Consider the following 19,982-nt stretch of genomic DNA (forward strand, 5'->3'; position numbering starts at 1 on the left):
ACTGGGTTTGAGGCAGTAATTTTAAGGGGATCGTGGACCCAGAGTTCAGCCGATAGAGGTTGAGCATAGGTTTCAAGATTTTTATTATTTTCAAATGCAATGTAAGTTGTTAAATCAAGCACCTTTAAATATCTACATTATTATGACTTTATTTCATTGAAATACATCAAATACTCAGTAGTCATCCTGTGGCTGACCACTGGACACTGAAATCACGGAACTCGGAACCCAATAGCCAGGCGTTAAAATGGGATGGCTGTAGACTGGGTACTTAAAGGCTGTGTCTTGGTAGACGGGAGGCTGATTGCTGGCGGAAAGGCCCTTGCATTATATTTAATGAAATATTTCCATAAGCTAAATTAAATTACGTTTTATTCTTTGTAAAAATTAAACTTTATTAAATTATTGATGAGTAAATACATTCATAATTCTTATTGATCAATTAGTGGGCAAAGGAGACGTTCTTGAATATAGAAATTTCGTGGAGGGGTTGACTATTGGTGCCTTTACCCTGCGATAAGTACGAGAAACGTCTAACTCGTCTGGAGCGTTTGCCGAAGGTTATAAATAGCTCAGTTTTAAGCCAGGACCGCCATTATATTTTTGACCGTCGGATTGTCACTTTCTCTGGCTTATTCGTAGACGTAAAAACAAAGGTTGTTATTTTGACGATTGAATGTTTGACATTGCGTAGCTACTATGCTGTTCTTTGTCAATCTGTTCAATTGTTATTTTAGTGTTAATACTTACTTATTTTTGTGGATTTTTTGTATTTTAGAGCCAGTTCAGTGTCAGGTTGCATGGTCAACCTACCGAGTACACCTAACCTGACGGTGACAAGCAGGTTTACTCGGGAATCCAGTAGAGAGTTAGGTCCAGGTCGCGAGAGGGGCCTGGCGTCAGCCTTTTTACCAACACAGGTGACGATTATACCTCTTACGTTCTCTTCAAGGTCTGACAGAGGGATATGAGGGTCTCACGTGTGGACCATTAGGAGTAATCCTTACTCATTGAAATCTGTTGGTAATTGAAGAAGCGTTGTCTTGTTAAATATATTTATTTATACACATTATATACATGGTTAGGGCGCCTTATTCATCTGTACCCAGGCTTCGGCTAACACAGATGGAGGGAGGCAATCACACAGACACTAGGGTTTGCTATACCTCGGTTTTGTCGGCCGAACGTTTAGAGCTTAAATTAGGGTCCCTCACACACACACTCCTCCCTGTAAAAATAGAGGTTCGCCTCTAGTTTTACACACATTAGAATAGGTGAATTTGGGGTAGAGTTAGGGTAGAGTCATTATTTGGGTGTTAGGTTTATTTATTTTCTTTCACATTTAGTTTGATTGTAAACAATACTAAAATCATTAGAGTTTTAACTGTTTTAATTACAAAATAAATTAAAATCTATCTTCAGTAGCATATGGATGGGTTACTGAGGCTCGTACATTAAATATGATTGAAGGTTTATATATTTTTACATTGGGTGAGATAGGGGAACAAAGTTATTTGAGGACATACTAAATAATTTTGTTATAGGGAGCTAGTGACAGGCGGAGCAGTTCACTAGTGACAATTGAGCTTTTCTATAACTGGGGAATTAAAGGGTAAATAAAGTCATATTTAATAGACGATTGTTTTCAGTATTCCATACATTAATAGTACATTCAGATGAGTTTCTTGGCGTTTCTTCTCGTCTGAAATTAGGTTACGAAACGTTGGTAGAGTAATATTACATGGTGCTTAGGAATACCTATTAAAAATAAAATAAAATAAAATGGGTATTAATTAGCTTAGAGACCCGTCTTCATCCGGGCGTGACAGTAGATAAAGTATGTTTGTACTTACTATTCTTTGCAATATTTATTTATGGTTACAATGGTTACATATACATATTTTCCTTTAGCTAGCTAGGTTAGCGAAGAGATATATTAAAAGGAAAATATAAGTTTTAAATTACAAACAAAAAGGGCTTACTACTGTTCACGGTAACTGGTCACGGTAGGGCCCGGTAGGAGATAAATTCTAAAAAATATATATTATTTACTATTTTTTTTATTTGTCTAACAATAGTGTTAATAAAAATATACAGTAGGAATATTTACAAATTCATAGGATATTTAGGGATAGTTTTGAGAAATCCAAATCGTATCAGTTTTCACATAAAAGACGAAGGGTACTAAGGTTCACAACGTAAATACCCTAGACGATCACATGGCCAAATTTATTTATTTTCCTATTTTTATTTAATCCTGGTTGAATTTTAGTTAATTAAGTTTAGTAGTAGATGGGGTAAGGTACAATTTTTGGTGCCGTGACCAGGATTATATATAAATAGTTTATTACATAGAGTAGCCTCGTCGGCTACATTTTTGCTGCCGTAAGAAAACTGGAATGTGAACAATATGATTTGGATTTTTCTTGAAATTTTTTAAATTATATATATATATATATATTATAATATTATCAATATAATTTTTTCTCCTCTTGGCTGCACTCTACCGATGTAACTTGCATTGTAGGGACTAACATTACCTGAAACAAACACAAAAATACATTAGTATAAATAGTCAATTAAAATTAGCTAAAACTAAAATGCGTTATGCGAGTCCAAACAAAAAGATAGCGGGCGATAGTTTCGTTTTCATTAAACAAATGTGCATATATGTATATGTACGGATGTATACATATACGTTTTTTTACCAACACAGTGTAGAAATCCAGTGAAAGTGTTAAAAAGTGACTACATTATGTTTTTAGTTTAAAAAAAAAAAATTAAAAATTCATGTATAAAATAAGTGTTAAATAAGTGTGTTTAATAAGTGTTTATATAAGTGATAAAAAAGTGTTAAATCAGTGTTATAAAGTGAATAAAATTATTAAAAATAAATAAAATGGAGAGGGCCACAAGGAAGCGAACGGCCGCAGCTAAATCAAAATCTACGCGTCAAAGCATACAACAAGCTACGCCATCTGTCGAGAAAAGCATTACTAAACGTATTAATCAAAAGGCACGAGTAGCTCGTGGAATTATAAAAAAGAAATCGGATGTAAGACGTGGATTGTTCTATCACTTGCTGAAACAGACTGAACAGAAAATGACGGAGGGGCTTAGTCAGTTACGGAACGAGCTTGCAACGGCAATTAGTCCTGTACAAGTGGAAGCTATAGAAACTGCAGATACAACATCACAACAACCATTAGAAGATACACAGTGTACTGAAATAGTTTCAGGCAGTGAAAACGAACTATCTGCTGAAGAGAAGAAGACTATTATATACAATATTAAAAACGCAAATATTGAACGTCCCAAGTTTAATCAAAGTTTTAGACTGATTCAATTTCAAATAGGGGATTGGGTTAAAATAAAAAAGTTAAATAAATCAAATGCTCAGCAAAAGATTACAAAAAAGTTCGAATCAATTTATGAAGGTCCTTATGTAATTGCAGCAATTCCCTATCCAAACGTATATATTCTAGTTGATCCATACACGAATTTATTCAGAGGGAAATATAATGCAATTCATTTGTCAAGATATTATAAAGGCAAATTGAGTAAAAATAGCTGATCCGGCGAACGTAATGTTTGACTGAAATTAATGATTATAAATAAAAACATTTATACTTCGTATTGTTGTGGTTTAATATAAAAAGATTGGACTAGAAAAATAATTGTTAGAATCAAATAATAGTTATAAAATAGAATAAATATTTAAATGATAAGTGTATTAGATATTAAGTCATATTTTTGTATCCTTAAAAATAAAAGGAATATTTTTGTACTTACCAAGTCTAGAGTAGAAGAACACTGGTTCTTGGGGTCGCGGGTCGAGTGTAGAGATGCTGAATGTGGTAGTTTAGCTGAAATTATTAATATTTTTATTATTATTAAGTGTTACCAAAAATGTTTACAAAAGTAATATTGTTATAGAGACTTTTAATAATTACTTATAAAAATAAATAACAAATGACAAATAGGTTTAAGTTTTTTTGTTGAAATGTAAATTAAATAGGTAGGTTAGAATAGGGTCTTCAATCCACATCCGGCATAATAGTAGTCTGTATGTGTGGAAGTAACACTATTCACATATACAAGTCGCTTCATTCAATTATACATAGAATAAAAAATAAAATGAATGAACTTGATTTGTGTATTGTTCATAAAAATGGAGTGTATTAATCATAAAAAAATACATATATTATCCTATAAGCTTGTATATTAAAGAGTTGGGCTACTTTATGTTACCCGAAGGCACAAATAGCGGTAGTGGAATTTTCTAAAAAAAAAAAATTATATACATATATAGTTTCAATTAACAATTTTTATATTTAAACTAAAGAGAGACTAAGACTAGCAGTAATGATTTTTAGTTCATAAAATGATTTTAAAAATATATATTAATCATACATAGTATCATATTACATAATATTATCTGGAAAAAAAGTTATGTTAATATCAAGTAAGCAATTTAATTACCTCAAAATAAAATAACAGGACAGCATTCAGTGGCATTCGATACCTCGTTACTTGGAACATCTGAAAATTGGGAAGTATCCAGTTTAAACAGAGAACAAAAGCGTTTTGTATTTATTTTCGTAGATGAAGATTTCAATATATCATAAAGAAACTAAAATTATCAATACAATTTTAATTATATATACGAGAATATCACTTTTTGGAACAATAAAAATTTGGTTATGAGGAATTAGTCTGAAAATAATTACAGTAAATATTTGGTTATTGCGATGAAATTCATTAAATTTGTTTTATTTAATAAATAAATAAATAAAATGAAATAAAAAACTGCTAGGTTAGGAAAAGTATACTTACTTATAAAATGTCGTCATATAATTAGGAGGACTAATTACATATCAGCTTACTCAAAAACGCCTTACGTATCTGAAATCATATTTAAGCAAAAATTTGAAAAACGTAAAATTAATACATGTGTTAAAAATAGCTGACGCTCAAGGCGAGACGCGTTTGGCCACTTAAAGGATCGAAAAAAAAAGGTCGCAGGTACTCCTTAATACGTCTTGTTTTGTGTTATCAAATTTCATTCATATTATATAGGCAATAGAGTTCACTTAAAACAAGTAAGTAGGCGTAACAACACTTTCTTATCAGTATCTATAGTGCAAACAGAACAGACTTCAGAAGAAAAAAAGAATAGATTGTAGGCCAATGAGTAAAATTTTTTCCATCATACCTATATATAATGAACTAATAACATAATGGCAACAGGATAGTATTATAACATAGATATAAACTAAATATGTAGTTTTAATTAACATTACGGTAAACTAATATATACTGAAATAACTGAACGTGTCCTACCTAGTTGACATTTTTAGGAAAAAATGTTCTGAAAAAAAAGAGAGCAAAGAGAATAGTGTATTACTTACCTAAAGGGTAGATTCAGGGTCACCCAACTCATCCAGCGACCCGGATTCATTCATTAGAGCCTGAAAAATTAAAAAGAAATAAGTATGATTAATTGAATGAATTATAAATAAAAAATATTACGCATATGCTATCGATGAATTAATTAAACTTATTTAAACTTGGTCTTGATGTTCTTCATGATGTAATAAGAAATGTTTTCTTTTAACATTATAAAAGTTTTGTAATAATAATTAAAAGATTATTAAAATAAAATAATTGACAAAACATACATATAATTGTAGTTATACCTTAAATCTGCGAAGACGATCCTTGAAATTTCTTATTTTCATAGTCAAAATATTTGAATTAAAAAAAAAAGGTTTTACATTTTTGCACAGTTTTAATAAGACCTGGCGAGCGAGTTCGGCCAAAAATTTATCTCCATAGTATAACTCGTTACTATCCCAAATTATTGGGAACTCACAAATTAAAAGGTCAATCTTAGTAAGTCTCATTTTAAAGAAAAATAATGTACACGTCACAATCACAAGCTAGCACTTCAAAAAGAGTTTGGCTTTGTGTATAACAAATTGACCTATGGTTTATGCTAGGGGGCGCCACTAGCACCATACTCTAGCGACGCCATAGACAAAACAAGGGAAATACTCAGTATTTACTGATGTTGCCAGTAAAGAAATTAATTGAAATAAAATATTAAATACAATTCATTGTACAAAAAAAAACACTTACCGATATATTAATAATGATCTTTGATTTATTACTGAGATTTTTTTTTAAACTTGGGTTTAAGTTAATGGAAATATTCATTAAAACAAAAACATGTTGAAATAATAAAACTTAGAATGTTGCGACCGACGATGCGGCCGGTGATAAAAAATTGAGACAATAGACGCAAAAGTTTAAGGACAAGTTGAGTGCACATGTTCGGGTCTCTAAAAAAAAAATTGCCGATGCGTCGAGGGTTTCTCTACCTGGACTGTAAAGTGCGTGGTGGTTTTGAGTACAAGTAAAGCATAGAATGTTATTCAATTGACCTAGATAATACAAATAACACAAGTATTTGATAAAAATGATTTGAATAGTGGTATTGGCCGAATACTGAATATTCAGCAAAAGTGGCCGAATAGGTCAAATACCATATAGTTATCATATGTTTGTGGCATTTCTAGTATTTATAGCATACATGAAAAAAGAAAATTAAACAATCTAGAAATAGGTAGTAAAATAATAATAAAATATTACTCTTGATTACTTAAAAGTTAATTAAGTTGTTTAAATACACTTGTTACATTATCATAAAATATGATAATTATATATTAAAAATATGTTAATTAAATATTTATCTGATACTGCAAGAGAGGATAAAATTATAATATTCATGGTATTATTCGAAGATAATACTAAATAAATAAAATTTTAGGCTAGAATTGGCGGAAAAAAAATTTAGCATAAATGAACAAAAATTACCAATTTACAAGATTAGATATGATATAAAATAAAAGTAATACATTCAAAACTTACCAATTATTTTCTTCAGCAACAAAATTCATTACACTTCACAATTACATTTCACTTCACGACACAGGGTGAAATTCAAAACTGAGCCAGTAACAATGGTCAGTTTGATCAGATAGAAGCTTAACACATCCCCTCTGTCACTTCCGGGACGCTTCATTGCGGGGTTGCCATGATAAAATATTGAGTTTTAGTGTTGCCATGATAAGATGTAATAACGTAACCTTAAATAAAACGGTACGGTATTAACGTTATCTTAATAAACAACTTCAACTTAAATATAAACAGTTTTGTCAATACACATTACGTTTGATATTGTTATACAATATATAGGAGGGAGCTTGGAGTTGTCTGAAATATTGTTTTTTAAAGTAAGTTATTGGATGCATTTTAACTCTGGTTGCATATCGAGACTTTGGCTATCTGTAGAAATGGTCTGGGATAGATTGAGTGAACTGGGAAATGAAAGCCAATGAAAGATGATTAACTATTTAATTATAAGAATAGACTAATGAGTATTTGATGTTTTTGCAAGAAGTGTGTGAAAGTTTGTAATATTTTTGTATATATGGATTTTTACAATTAGACAAATGTCGGATTGCAATCAACCTGGATTTGTTGATATTTTTATTACAAAGAAATACACAAAATAGTCAACAAATTCTTATCAGTAGGCTAAAATCGTATAACGATTCGACCCATTTTCAAAGGGTAGTTTTTGTTGACTATACACTTCACAAGAAGCTAAGACCATGACTAATTACACACCTCATAGTGAATGAGATCTTTGACAGCAAAATACGATGATGACATGTCAATGAACATGCATTATCACAATTTTATATTCTAAAGAGATATTAATGCATTATTTTTAAATGAATTTTATCAAGTTATTTCAAATATGGGTTTGAGTGTGAAATGGTTATATGTATTTGATTATTAAATTGAAAGATAGATAATGAGTTGTATTAAACGGTTCACAAGTAAGACTTATTTTCATATGTCATAACGGTGAAGTGTTTACAGTAGTGTAGATAATTTTAAATAATTTTATTATTTTTCAATGGTTCGTCTGGATGAATATTTATTATTTTTAATAGTATTTAATTGCAGACATTACATAGTATTTGTAATTTATATCTATGTTATGTTTGTAAAGATAATGTTTTGATACAAGTATCAGGATGTTATCAAGGTATAATTTAAGTTTTTTTTTTTTACATTTTACTGTTAATATGGAAGTCAGTCTGAAGTCAAATATCTGGTTCATGTATGAGACATGCTCCAAGAAAACTTGATTGGAAGGAGTGATTGGGTAATAGAATTCGGATTGAGTTTTGACTAATGGAGAATGAATATCCCAGTACTTATACCAAATGTTTTTCCTACTTTGTGAAGGGAGGTTTTGTTGGTTCATCTATTAACCGGGCAATGTGGTTAAGTCGCCGGATAGAAAGATCCATAGACTAGGATGAAACCATGAGATCGAGCTACTAGAGCTTATTGGATTCACGACCCAATATCCTGTGCTGGTAGGAAAATCGTGACGAAAAGATAATCATGATACATTATTAAAATTCAGAGATCCGAGTTTTATACTGAATCAATCACAATCAATGAGTATTGGTTTAAACACACACCATACACCACACGTTTACATTTACACAAGGGGGGGGAAGGAAGGGGATAATATCAACAAATTTAGGATATAATTTTCAGTTTTATTGGAATAAGGGTTCGAGAATTATACATGTATGTGTGGAACAATACAATGCTAATTCTCGAGGGGGCGATTGTAACTAGACGCACTAGCAGATCTAGTTAACATATAAAAATAATTGGCACAAATAATCGGTCCATATCATTTTCATAAACTAAAAACTTCAATTATTATGTTCCAATATTAATCAAAATACTAGTAAATAGTATGTATATAACTAATAAATTAATTCCGTAAGTTTAATGGAATAGAAGCAAAATATTCTCACGAGAAATTTTAAACAACAAACAAAGACTTTAACTAAATCATATTTCGTAGTGGGTCGTTACTCAGAAAAGGAGATTGGTACTCGAGTTTAAAGGGTAATAAATTAGTCAAACGTATAAGGTAAAGGCATCAGTGCTGAGACATGCACCAGTGTGCCAAAAGTAGGTGTTATTATAGATTAATAAAGTATCAATTGAAAAGTAACTTAATTTTTAAAATAATTGTTTAGCATAAACCACAACACTACTTCAAAGAAGTGCTGTCTTCTGACATTAAGGGATATGCCATATGCGCCATTTTTTTGGAGCGTCACATGGTATTTTGATCAAACGTCGGCAGCCGAATTGTGATATTTTTTTAGAAGCATGTGCTCTGCTTCACGTAATGAATACTTCATTTGTCTGGAAGAAGTGGAAAATTAATATAAATCCATATTAAAGTAAACCCTGGCCGATTACTGGGTTTGAGGCAGTAATTTTAAGGGGATCGTGGACCCAGAGTTCAGCCGATAGAGGTTGAGCATAGGTTTCAAGATTTTTATTATTTTCAAATGCAATGTAAGTTGTTAAATCAAGCACCTTTAAATATCTACATTATTATGACTTTATTTCATTGAAATACATCAAATACTCAGTAGTCATCCTGTGGCTGACCACTGGACACTGAAATCACGGAACTCGGAACCCAATAGCCAGGCGTTAAAATGGGATGGCTGTAGACTGGGTACTTAAAGGCTGTGTCTTGGTAGACGGGAGGCTGATTGCTGGCGGAAAGGCCCTTGCATTATATTTAATGAAATATTTCCATAAGCTAAATTAAATTACGTTTTATTCTTTGTAAAAATTAAACTTTATTAAATTATTGATGAGTAAATACATTCATAATTCTTATTGATCAATTAGTGGGCAAAGGAGACGTTCTTGAATATAGAAATTTCGTGGAGGGGTTGACTATTGGTGCCTTTACCCTGCGATAAGTACGAGAAACGTCTAACTCGTCTGGAGCGTTTGCCGAAGGTTATAAATAGCTCAGTTTTAAGCCAGGACCGCCATTATATTTTTGACCGTCGGATTGTCACTTTCTCTGGCTTATTCGTAGACGTAAAAACAAAGGTTGTTATTTTGACGATTGAATGTTTGACATTGCGTAGCTACTATGCTGTTCTTTGTCAATCTGTTCAATTGTTATTTTAGTGTTAATACTTACTTATTTTTGTGGATTTTTTGTATTTTAGAGCCAGTTCAGTGTCAGGTTGCATGGTCAACCTACCGAGTACACCTAACCTGACGGTGACAAGCAGGTTTACTCGGGAATCCAGTAGAGAGTTAGGTCCAGGTCGCGAGAGGGGCCTGGCGTCAGCCTTTTTACCAACACAGGTGACGATTATACCTCTTACGTTCTCTTCAAGGTCTGACAGAGGGATATGAGGGTCTCACGTGTGGACCATTAGGAGTAATCCTTACTCATTGAAATCTGTTGGTAATTGAAGAAGCGTTGTCTTGTTAAATATATTTATTTATACACATTATATACATGGTTAGGGCGCCTTATTCATCTGTACCCAGGCTTCGGCTAACACAGATGGAGGGAGGCAATCACACAGACACTAGGGTTTGCTATACCTCGGTTTTGTCGGCCGAACGTTTAGAGCTTAAATTAGGGTCCCTCACACACACACTCCTCCCTGTAAAAATAGAGGTTCGCCTCTAGTTTTACACACATTAGAATAGGTGAATTTGGGGTAGAGTTAGGGTAGAGTCATTATTTGGGTGTTAGGTTTATTTATTTTCTTTCACATTTAGTTTGATTGTAAACAATACTAAAATCATTAGAGTTTTAACTGTTTTAATTACAAAATAAATTAAAATCTATCTTCAGTAGCATATGGATGGGTTACTGAGGCTCGTACATTAAATATGATTGAAGGTTTATATATTTTTACATTGGGTGAGATAGGGGAACAAAGTTATTTGAGGACATACTAAATAATTTTGTTATAGGGAGCTAGTGACAGGCGGAGCAGTTCACTAGTGACAATTGAGCTTTTCTATAACTGGGGAATTAAAGGGTAAATAAAGTCATATTTAATAGACGATTGTTTTCAGTATTCCATACATTAATAGTACATTCAGATGAGTTTCTTGGCGTTTCTTCTCGTCTGAAATTAGGTTACGAAACGTTGGTAGAGTAATATTACATGGTGCTTAGGAATACCTATTAAAAATAAAATAAAATAAAATGGGTATTAATTAGCTTAGAGACCCGTCTTCATCCGGGCGTGACAGTAGATAAAGTATGTTTGTACTTACTATTCTTTGCAATATTTATTTATGGTTACAATGGTTACATATACATATTTTCCTTTAGCTAGCTAGGTTAGCGAAGAGATATATTAAAAGGAAAATATAAGTTTTAAATTACAAACAAAAAGGGCTTACTACTGTTCACGGTAACTGGTCACGGTAGGGCCCGGTAGGAGATAAATTCTAAAAAATATATATTATTTACTATTTTTTTTATTTGTCTAACAATAGTGTTAATAAAAATATACAGTAGGAATATTTACAAATTCATAGGATATTTAGGGATAGTTTTGAGAAATCCAAATCGTATCAGTTTTCACATAAAAGACGAAGGGTACTAAGGTTCACAACGTAAATACCCTAGACGATCACATGGCCAAATTTATTTATTTTCCTATTTTTATTTAATCCTGGTTGAATTTTAGTTAATTAAGTTTAGTAGTAGATGGGGTAAGGTACAAGTAGCAAAAAATGCATCCCGCCTGTAAGCGTGCAGCGTAAAATTTAGCTTTTGATTCCCTTAACTTGGCGATGTCTACAGAAAAGACGTGAATGAGTTAATATTGTAGAATGTGTATGAACCTAATACCTGTAACACACTGACAGGCAACACTGGCAGGCACTGAAAACTTAATAGTAAGGTTCCGTAGGCACTCTTGAAACGGAGCCTTAAAATGAACAAACGCATTTGTGGTTTCAAACAGATTTTCTTGAACGGTTCACGGTGCACACAGAGGGCCTCCCGAGACCACCAAGTGGTAATAAATCACTCTAGACGCCTACAAGCTATAATTTATTATCCTTGCAATTCGAGAATAATCCGGTCAATACCTTTATTTCCCAATGTATTTTTAAGAACCTGTCTGCCCTAGTGGGTAACCTTGCCTAAGCCGATGGTCTCGGGTTCAAATACTGGTAAACGCATTTTATTCGTGCGATGAGCACATTAACCTAAATAACAAATTTTGTTCTTGAGTTATGGATTTGTAATATTTATATATACATATATATCGTTGTCAAAGTACCCACAACACAAGCCTTATTGAGCTTACTGTGGCACCTAGTCCTGTGTAATAATGTCCTATAATATTTATTTATTTATGAAATCTACAGTAATAATCCGATAAGTTGTGAATTTAATTCTGCATAACGAAGAACGCAAGTAGTTAACATAAGTACCTTTATAAAATACTAGAAACTTTAAATTATGCATTATTAAAGCCTAAAAAAAGAGGCTAATAGATTACTCAACAAAATGGTAGGCTCTTAAATAACTTTTTAAATCGATAATTATATTAATTTGAAATCGCGAAACGTCTGGTTGACGTAACCTGTGACCGAAGAGCTGGCGGCTTCCTCGCACAACGTATCAGTATTGCGATACATCGAGGAAATGCCGCCAGCATCCTTGGTACAATGCCTCAAGGGCCTATTTTAGATATAAGCTAGTTATGGTAATCATCTGTATATATCCACTATGTACATTGTTGTTGTAAATAAAGTGCCAGATATTTGACGAATAAATAATTTAACCAGAAAATAAAACACCCAGTCAAGCTTTACTCAATTCTTTTTAGGATTCCGTATCCAAAAGGTGAAACGGGTCCCTATTACTGAGACTCCGCTGTCCGTCCGTCCGTCCGTCACCTATATCATGAACCGTGATAGTTAGCCAGTTAAAATTTCTACAGATTATGTATTTCTGTTGCCGCTATAACAACAAATACTAAAAAAAAAACAGAATAAAATAAATATTTCTTTCCAATCTCGGGGTTCTCATCCAATCACCGAAGTTAAGCATCGTCGGGCGGGGTCAGTACTTGGATGGGTGACCGTTTTTATAGATAATGGTTCGGAACCCTCCCTGTGCGAGTCCGACTCGCACTTGGCCGGTTTTTATTTTATCTGTCCGAGCTCTGTAATCTTACAAATGAAAACTGACACTGACTATTGTAACATTGTTCTAATAATAACGTTTCAACCTTGGTTCGTTTGTCTTGTTGCATGGGTCGCGTAATGGTGCCTGACAGCATGACATCGTGTTGTTTGATCGCTGAATTCGCTAGTCAAATAAAGTTCACACGAAAATAACTGACAAAGGATTTTGCTGCTTTACTCGTAGTAAAATGAATGATTATCATCGTTTAATTATGATTGGAAGTTTCAGTTTTTCATTAATCTACCTTAGCCTTACCCTACCTATACATAAAAAGCGCTGGTGACCTAGCGGTAAGAACGTGCGACTTGCAATCCGGAGGTCGCGAGTTCAAACTCCGGCTTGTGATGAGATTTTCGAAACTTATGTACGAACTATTATTTGATATTTACCAATCGCTTTTCGGTAAAGGAAAACATCGTTCACCCTACCGATGGGTTGGAAGGTCAGATGGCAGTCGCTTGCGTAAAAACTAGTGCTTACGCCAATTCTTGGGATGCGTTGCCAAGTCGACCTCAGGCTCCCATGAGCCGTGACGAAATGCCGGGACAATGCGAGGAAAATGAGTACCTTGTACCTACTAGGGCTCCTGATATCCGTGATACACGCCGATCCGTAGCTACGGGTTCTTAAGCCCGGCGGTACTAAGATCACGAATTTCACGAACACGGCAAGGTACGTACCTCGTACCTGCGTTCGCGTCCGGATTCACGTGACACGCCGTGACCGTGACACGCCATGATACGTAGCCCGTACCTGCGTTCGTGTGCGGAGCTTCGGGCTCGGTTCCGTTGGATAGGTACTTATCGCACGTCTCGTAGGTTCGACACGCCCGGGAGAAAAATAAATAAGGACTAGGTATTATTGAATTGAGTTACCACTTAGTATATTGAATACGGGACGTTCGTCGGACAAACATTTACGTGTGAATTAAACTTAAATTGTATTTTTTACATCGATTTGAATATAATGGTTATATCTAAATAATTAGGGGTTGTTCTGTTTTTTTGTATAACCAGCTGTTGATTTTAGTCAAAACTAGCGACCTGCTCGTTGCATTGCACTAATATAATAATAATAAATAAATATTAAGGACATTATAACACAAATTGACTAAGTCCCACAGTAAGCTCAATAAGGCTTGTGTTGAGGGTACTTATACAACGATATATATAATATATAAATATTTATAAATACTTAAATACATAGAAAACACCCATGACTCAGGAACAAATATCCATGCTCATCACACAAATACATGCCCTTACCAGGATTTGAACCCGGGACCATCAGCTTCGTAGTAAGTATCATTATAATTATGAACTTAAGCAACGCTGTGCTACTGGTTGTCATTATTAAATCAAAAGAAGACATTTTATTCTGTTAAGTATTAATGAAATGAATGAAACATACTTGTAAAAGCTTGCTACTATCAAAGAATATAACGTAGCCTAAATATAAACAAGGCAATCCTAATTCAAATAAACAAAAGGGTAAATTTCTGAAAATCTTCGGTAGATATGATAAAGGTAATACAGGTAAACAAATTCAACAAAAACACATGTACGGGGCCACGGAAAAAAAAGTACGCAGCTGCAGTTCTTATCAGTTTCGGACTTTCGGCACATTAAAGAGTACTGTTTATTTCTAGATTGAAGGTAATAATTACATATTATTGTTAGAGTGTTTTATTGTATGACTAACAAGCTAAGCCAACATACCGGGTTTTTTTTGTAGATAAAAAGTGCAGTTGCACGTGCAGACAAAATGAAACAAACAATATACATAAGTAGCTGTGGGCTTTACCTTTTGTTCGTGAAGTTGAAAGAAGTGACCGCGATGTTTTGTTTTACAATTCGTGGTATTTTTTATTTAATCCCGAGGGGGCAGTTTAGAATTTTGAACTCACATTCATTGTCATTAGTTACTCCTGACATCACAGTTGGTCTCCTGACACACAGTGTTGTGGTATTATTTTAGCAACCCGTTTATTAAAGTAGCTATTCATTGTAATTAATGTTTTGTTCTATTCATTTATTACTCATTAATATTTAAAAGGACTTACTATTGGAAATAAATTTTAATTCAAAAGTAATGAAACGGAATTAGAGCTATGAATAAAAAACTCACGATACATTTTTATTCGTAGCTCTTAGAGACCGCATCGTATCTTCACTCAACGTCGCGGGCGGACCAAACCGGCGTGTTCTTAAGATACGTGAAGCCGTGATCACGCCTACACGGATCTACACGGATTCACGTACCCTAATTTCACGTAGCCGAATGTCACGTGTGGAACGGACCAGAAAACCGTTGCCGTGAAACACGAAACCGGGCGCACGGCTACGGGTTCACGAATCACGGACACGACCGCGAGCCCTAGTACCTACCATTATCATATGATGAGTTAGGTCCATTTAGTGACGCGCACTTAACGCATCTTATCAATTTAATATGGTCATGGGACACTCAATATTAAGAACTCAATAAATCCATTATACACGATATATATTCATTTCATAATTATTTCTAATTGAAAAAATATAAATAATAATATATTTATTTACTAGGACAAAACACAAAACAATGCGTGTGCAGTATAATATCAAGTAGAATTCACAAAATATTTGTGTAGTAGAATGGATAAGACTCAGCAAGGCCGCTGATTTTCAGCCCCCAACCAAAAAACTAAAATATTTGTATTGTTTCCGCCATCATCAAAAAAAAATATATATTATATACTTTCGTAACTAAAACTGAAACCAATTTAAAGGTTAGCTTTTGAAAGATACTAAATTGAGTTTGTTACGACATTTTACTAAAAAACGTAGTCATTTGCACTAAATAAAGTCAAAATTTTTGATGTCCTTACACTTAAATGCATTCTAAATCCCTTTTCCTTCCTTTAAAAATTATTTTCCATCAAATTCATGATGAATTTGCTAATATCAAAAGTGTGCTTGTAGAATATAACGTTGATTGGTAATTTCTTTTAGTAGAGTGATAGCTGGACATTACAAATAGCCACGAATAATTGCTCTAGATATTGCCTAAAGTATGGTTAAACTTCTACGTTAGTGAACTGCATAATAAGCTATTCATATTACACTTTAAACAATATTAATGACCACAAAAATCTCCAGAGGACTTCGCCATTTTAGAGCACGCAATCAGGGCGTCTACATTCTGTAATCTCAGGGATTGCACTCAAATGGAAGCGAAAAGATGTTTTTTCAAACTGTTTCAGTCACAGAATTAAGTCGAGACAGAAGACATGTTTGATAAAATTATATAGTTTCAGTTTTTTGTTTAGTACTAGCCGTATATAGTTTCTTACCAAATGTGTGTAAAGTGTAATGTAACTATAAATTGTAACGATAAGTAGTTCTGATATTTAAATTGTAGGCGTTGCTTAGGGCAGAGACCTCTGGTATACGAGTATACAGATACTTACCATTACAGATAAATACCATTTATTTCAACTTATGTATACAGATACATAAATAAATAAATGGTATTTATTCTTATTCTTAACGTTCAAACGGATATCCATTCACCTTATATCGGTCACATACCTACTTATATCGGGTCTCATAGATGGCAGTATATTTGTATCAAAGAAGGCTCGAAACGTTGTTCCGGCATTGATTTATGAAGACAAATTACCAAAACGCTGCATTAGATAAGCCTATAGGGGTTCAAGCGAGAATTCTATTTATAGCACATTAGGCCTTGGTTGGTTGACGCCGTATTTTGCGTACTACAATGTCAGATTATGAGACATGACATGAGAGATTATGGAAGTAACATTCCGTTACAAAGATGCCTCTTTTTAAACAAACATTTTCATTGTACCTGCAATAGTTATTTGTACAACAAGAGATCAAAGTTTGATATTTCTTCGAGTGCTTGTTTTGAGTCCCGTGCAAGCGAAAGATTATATAATAGATTTACGAGCGTAGCGAGTGAATATAATTTAGAATCTTGAGCGTAGTAAGGGACTCATAAGCGCACGAGATGTAAATAACTTTGATCTCGTGTAGTACACAAAATTTTTCACGTCAGTCAGCCATCAAAAAATACAACCTGAAAAAATGTAATCCAGACGGACGTATCACTATTTCACTCATGTTTTCTGAAGGTATTCTAAGAATTAACTATAATTAAAGCAATAAAACAAAACGAAATAAATTACAATAAAATAATATGAAAATAATGAAATAACGAACATCAATTGACAGTTCAATAGACAACTTTTTTTTTGTAAAAAAAAACTTTGTAAGATCCGGTCCGAATTGCGGATACTACTATTTGTCAACTATAATAGAGATTGTTAAAAGTAGTTAAATAGAATTATTTACTGCGTAACAATTGCGTAAATTTGTATAAGTTCATTGTTTTGATTGTATAATAAAATAGGTACGTAAAATATGGTGTTTTTATTAAATTTTAAACTTTTATTTCATTAATTAATTATTACGAATGAAGACTCGTAGGGTGTTTTGGAACGATGCGGTCTGACTTATTTCGGGGGTCTATTATAAACCGTCAGTATACCGTTGAATTACGTATGCACTTTTTGTCTCTTTCTTTTTGCTAATGATGTTAAAGGGATAAAGACAATAGAATCCAAATATTTCGAACTTGTATTAGGCCCCGCACGTTGAAATGACATTCGAATATAAAGGTCACTTGAATGTTATTTTGTCTCACTCGGTGAGCAAAATGCGATTTTGCTCACTGTTTTTAAGCAGCAAATTACCCTTGTCTAGCTGCTGACGTGAAAAGTATATTTATTACCTATTGTCTTAACACATACTTCAATTCTATATCTTAAATTTCGATGAATTATTGTTCTTTTTTTACCTACTTTAAACGGCGAAACCCGTTTTGCCGCATACGGCCTTATTGAATAAGCTAGCGCAAAAGCATATTCACTAAACGCTACGCATCCAGCTTTGTCATGCGAACGGCTAAGGAGTGGAATTCACTTCTTGCAAATCTATCCCAGTCCACTATAATTTGGATCTTTTTAAATCGAGAGTGAATAGACTTCTTTTAGGTAAGCATGCTCCATCCTAGACTGCATCGGCATCGGCACTTTCCATCAGGTCAAATGCTTACCTTTTCCTAATAACAAAAAAAAAAAGTATCGGGAAGAGCGCGGGTTTCAGGAAACAAGCAAGTGCCGCATTTTAAAATTTATTTTTTTAACGACGCGTCACCTTGATGAGCTATTAATTTATTTAGGTAAACAAACAGTCACTACAAGAAAGGCTTAAATAAGCTGTTGTGTCTTTTACCTTCTTAGCATCCTTAAGCTCAGTAATAGGTACCTATTGCTATTACTTATTATTATAATATGTACATATTATTTTTATCATTTATTGAAATAGGAAGATACAGAAGGAAGAAGATCTTCAGATATTAGAATCCACGTTAATTGAAATTTGACGGAAAACATTAAGGGTAAAGCCGGCCAAGTTTGGGATTCATTTCAGGATATTTAGGTACCTATCGGAATTCGCCGATAAACCACGGGTAAGTTAAAATGGGTTTTTCTCATTTCGACCGGCAGATATAAAAGTTATTTTTGTACACTTTTTATGGCTTATAAATATTCTATGTGGAATAAACGAGAGTATGCTGGTATTCGTTTTGTATTTTGTGCTCAACATTTTGAATGAAATTATTAGTATCAAGGCTGCTCCGAAAGTTGCTCCGGTTTTACTGATGCGACTGCACTATTATTTTGTATCATTATGAGGGATCTTTTAGTACTTATGGAGGTGGTGTCAATTTAGTTTTAGTTTTTTTTTGCGGGCTAAGCACGGTCGCATTTATATCGCCTGTCCCCTGTCGCCTGTCACTATGCTTATCACTTTCTAACAAGTTTGTAAGTGCGAAAGTGACAGGTGATAAAAATGCAACAGTACTGCCACCGCTTGAGCTATAAATGTATGCTTGCAGGTGCAAGCACCTACAACTTAAAAATGAGGTAATCGGCGTGGAAATTACAGAGGACCTACCGCAAAAAACGAAATTTCGTTACGCAGTGGCTTACATGAACGAATAACTCGCGATGCGACGCGGCGGCCCAACGGCATTGCGGCGCGGCGCGCGTGAATTCAATCCTTTGATACCTATGGAAGTGTTCTACGTGGTCGATCTCCGAATGCCGTTGTTGGGCCACCGCGCCGCGCCGCGCCGCGTCGCATTCGCGAGTGATCGCCCACGTAAGCCGCTGCATTAACGATATTTCAAGTCTGAGGTATTGTTTCAAAAGTTTTTCAAAAACAAGAAACATGTTAAGGATACAATAAAGTATTGGTATCAAAAACCTCGCTTTCAGTATTCAGTATGTTTAAGGAATCATGTTGTTGTTATTGATTTGTTTTTAATTAAAAGTAAACAGCAGCAGAACTAAAATAAGCTTGCAGACTGTTTGCAAGTATCACCGAGTTCTTGATCTTGTAAATTTTGTTTTCTTTCCAAAGCTGAGTAAAGAAACTTACGTTTTAGGTTTTTAAGTTTGAGTGAGTACGACTCTGTAGAGGTTAGATTCCATAGGTATGTTTCTGAATCATGACTTATGATATGGAAGTGACTTTCTTTTGAAACCAATTTCTTAGTAGGACAAATTCGTATTAAAGCCTGACCCGAAATATATGATTATTGTCAAGAGGGCGCTGTTATCCTCTGTCTCTCTCTTGCACACTATGAACAGCGTAAGAAATTAGTTCCAATGAAATTCCGCAATATGGTGCGTGATCATATATTTCTGGTAAGGCTTTAATACGAATTTGTCCTACTCAGAAATTGGTATTGG

At 33.7% G+C, this 19,982-nt stretch overlaps 1 protein-coding gene and 3 long non-coding RNA genes across 5 annotated transcripts in view; 3 read left to right on the top strand and 1 right to left on the bottom strand.

Annotated features, from left to right (window-relative positions):
* The window catches only part of LOC133529475 (dopamine receptor 1), a 172,980-nt gene that overhangs the window by 79,263 nt on the left and 73,735 nt on the right, over nucleotides 1–19,982 (top strand). The window lies entirely within an intron of this gene.
* Nucleotides 435–2,041, top strand: LOC133529592 (uncharacterized). Its single transcript, XR_009801173.1, has 2 exons — nucleotides 435–656; nucleotides 779–2,041. It is a non-coding gene; the product is annotated as an uncharacterized LOC133529592 (long non-coding RNA).
* On the bottom strand, nucleotides 1,373–8,250 carry LOC133529591 (uncharacterized). Of its 2 annotated transcripts, none has more exons than XR_009801172.1 (5): nucleotides 6,934–8,250; nucleotides 5,412–5,471; nucleotides 4,837–4,905; nucleotides 4,483–4,542; nucleotides 1,373–2,540 (listed from the first exon to the last, which is right to left on the bottom strand). It is a non-coding gene; the product is annotated as an uncharacterized LOC133529591 (long non-coding RNA). The 2 variants fall into 2 exon arrangements; XR_009801171.1 differs by lacking the exon at nucleotides 1,373–2,540 and adding an exon at nucleotides 3,044–3,866.
* LOC133529739 (uncharacterized) lies at nucleotides 9,805–11,411 on the top strand. Its single transcript, XR_009801193.1, has 2 exons — nucleotides 9,805–10,026; nucleotides 10,149–11,411. It is a non-coding gene; the product is annotated as an uncharacterized LOC133529739 (long non-coding RNA).

Source organism: Cydia pomonella, chromosome 21 (genome assembly GCF_033807575.1).
Source record: "Cydia pomonella isolate Wapato2018A chromosome 21, ilCydPomo1, whole genome shotgun sequence".
Taxonomy (NCBI): domain Eukaryota; kingdom Metazoa; phylum Arthropoda; class Insecta; order Lepidoptera; family Tortricidae; genus Cydia; species Cydia pomonella.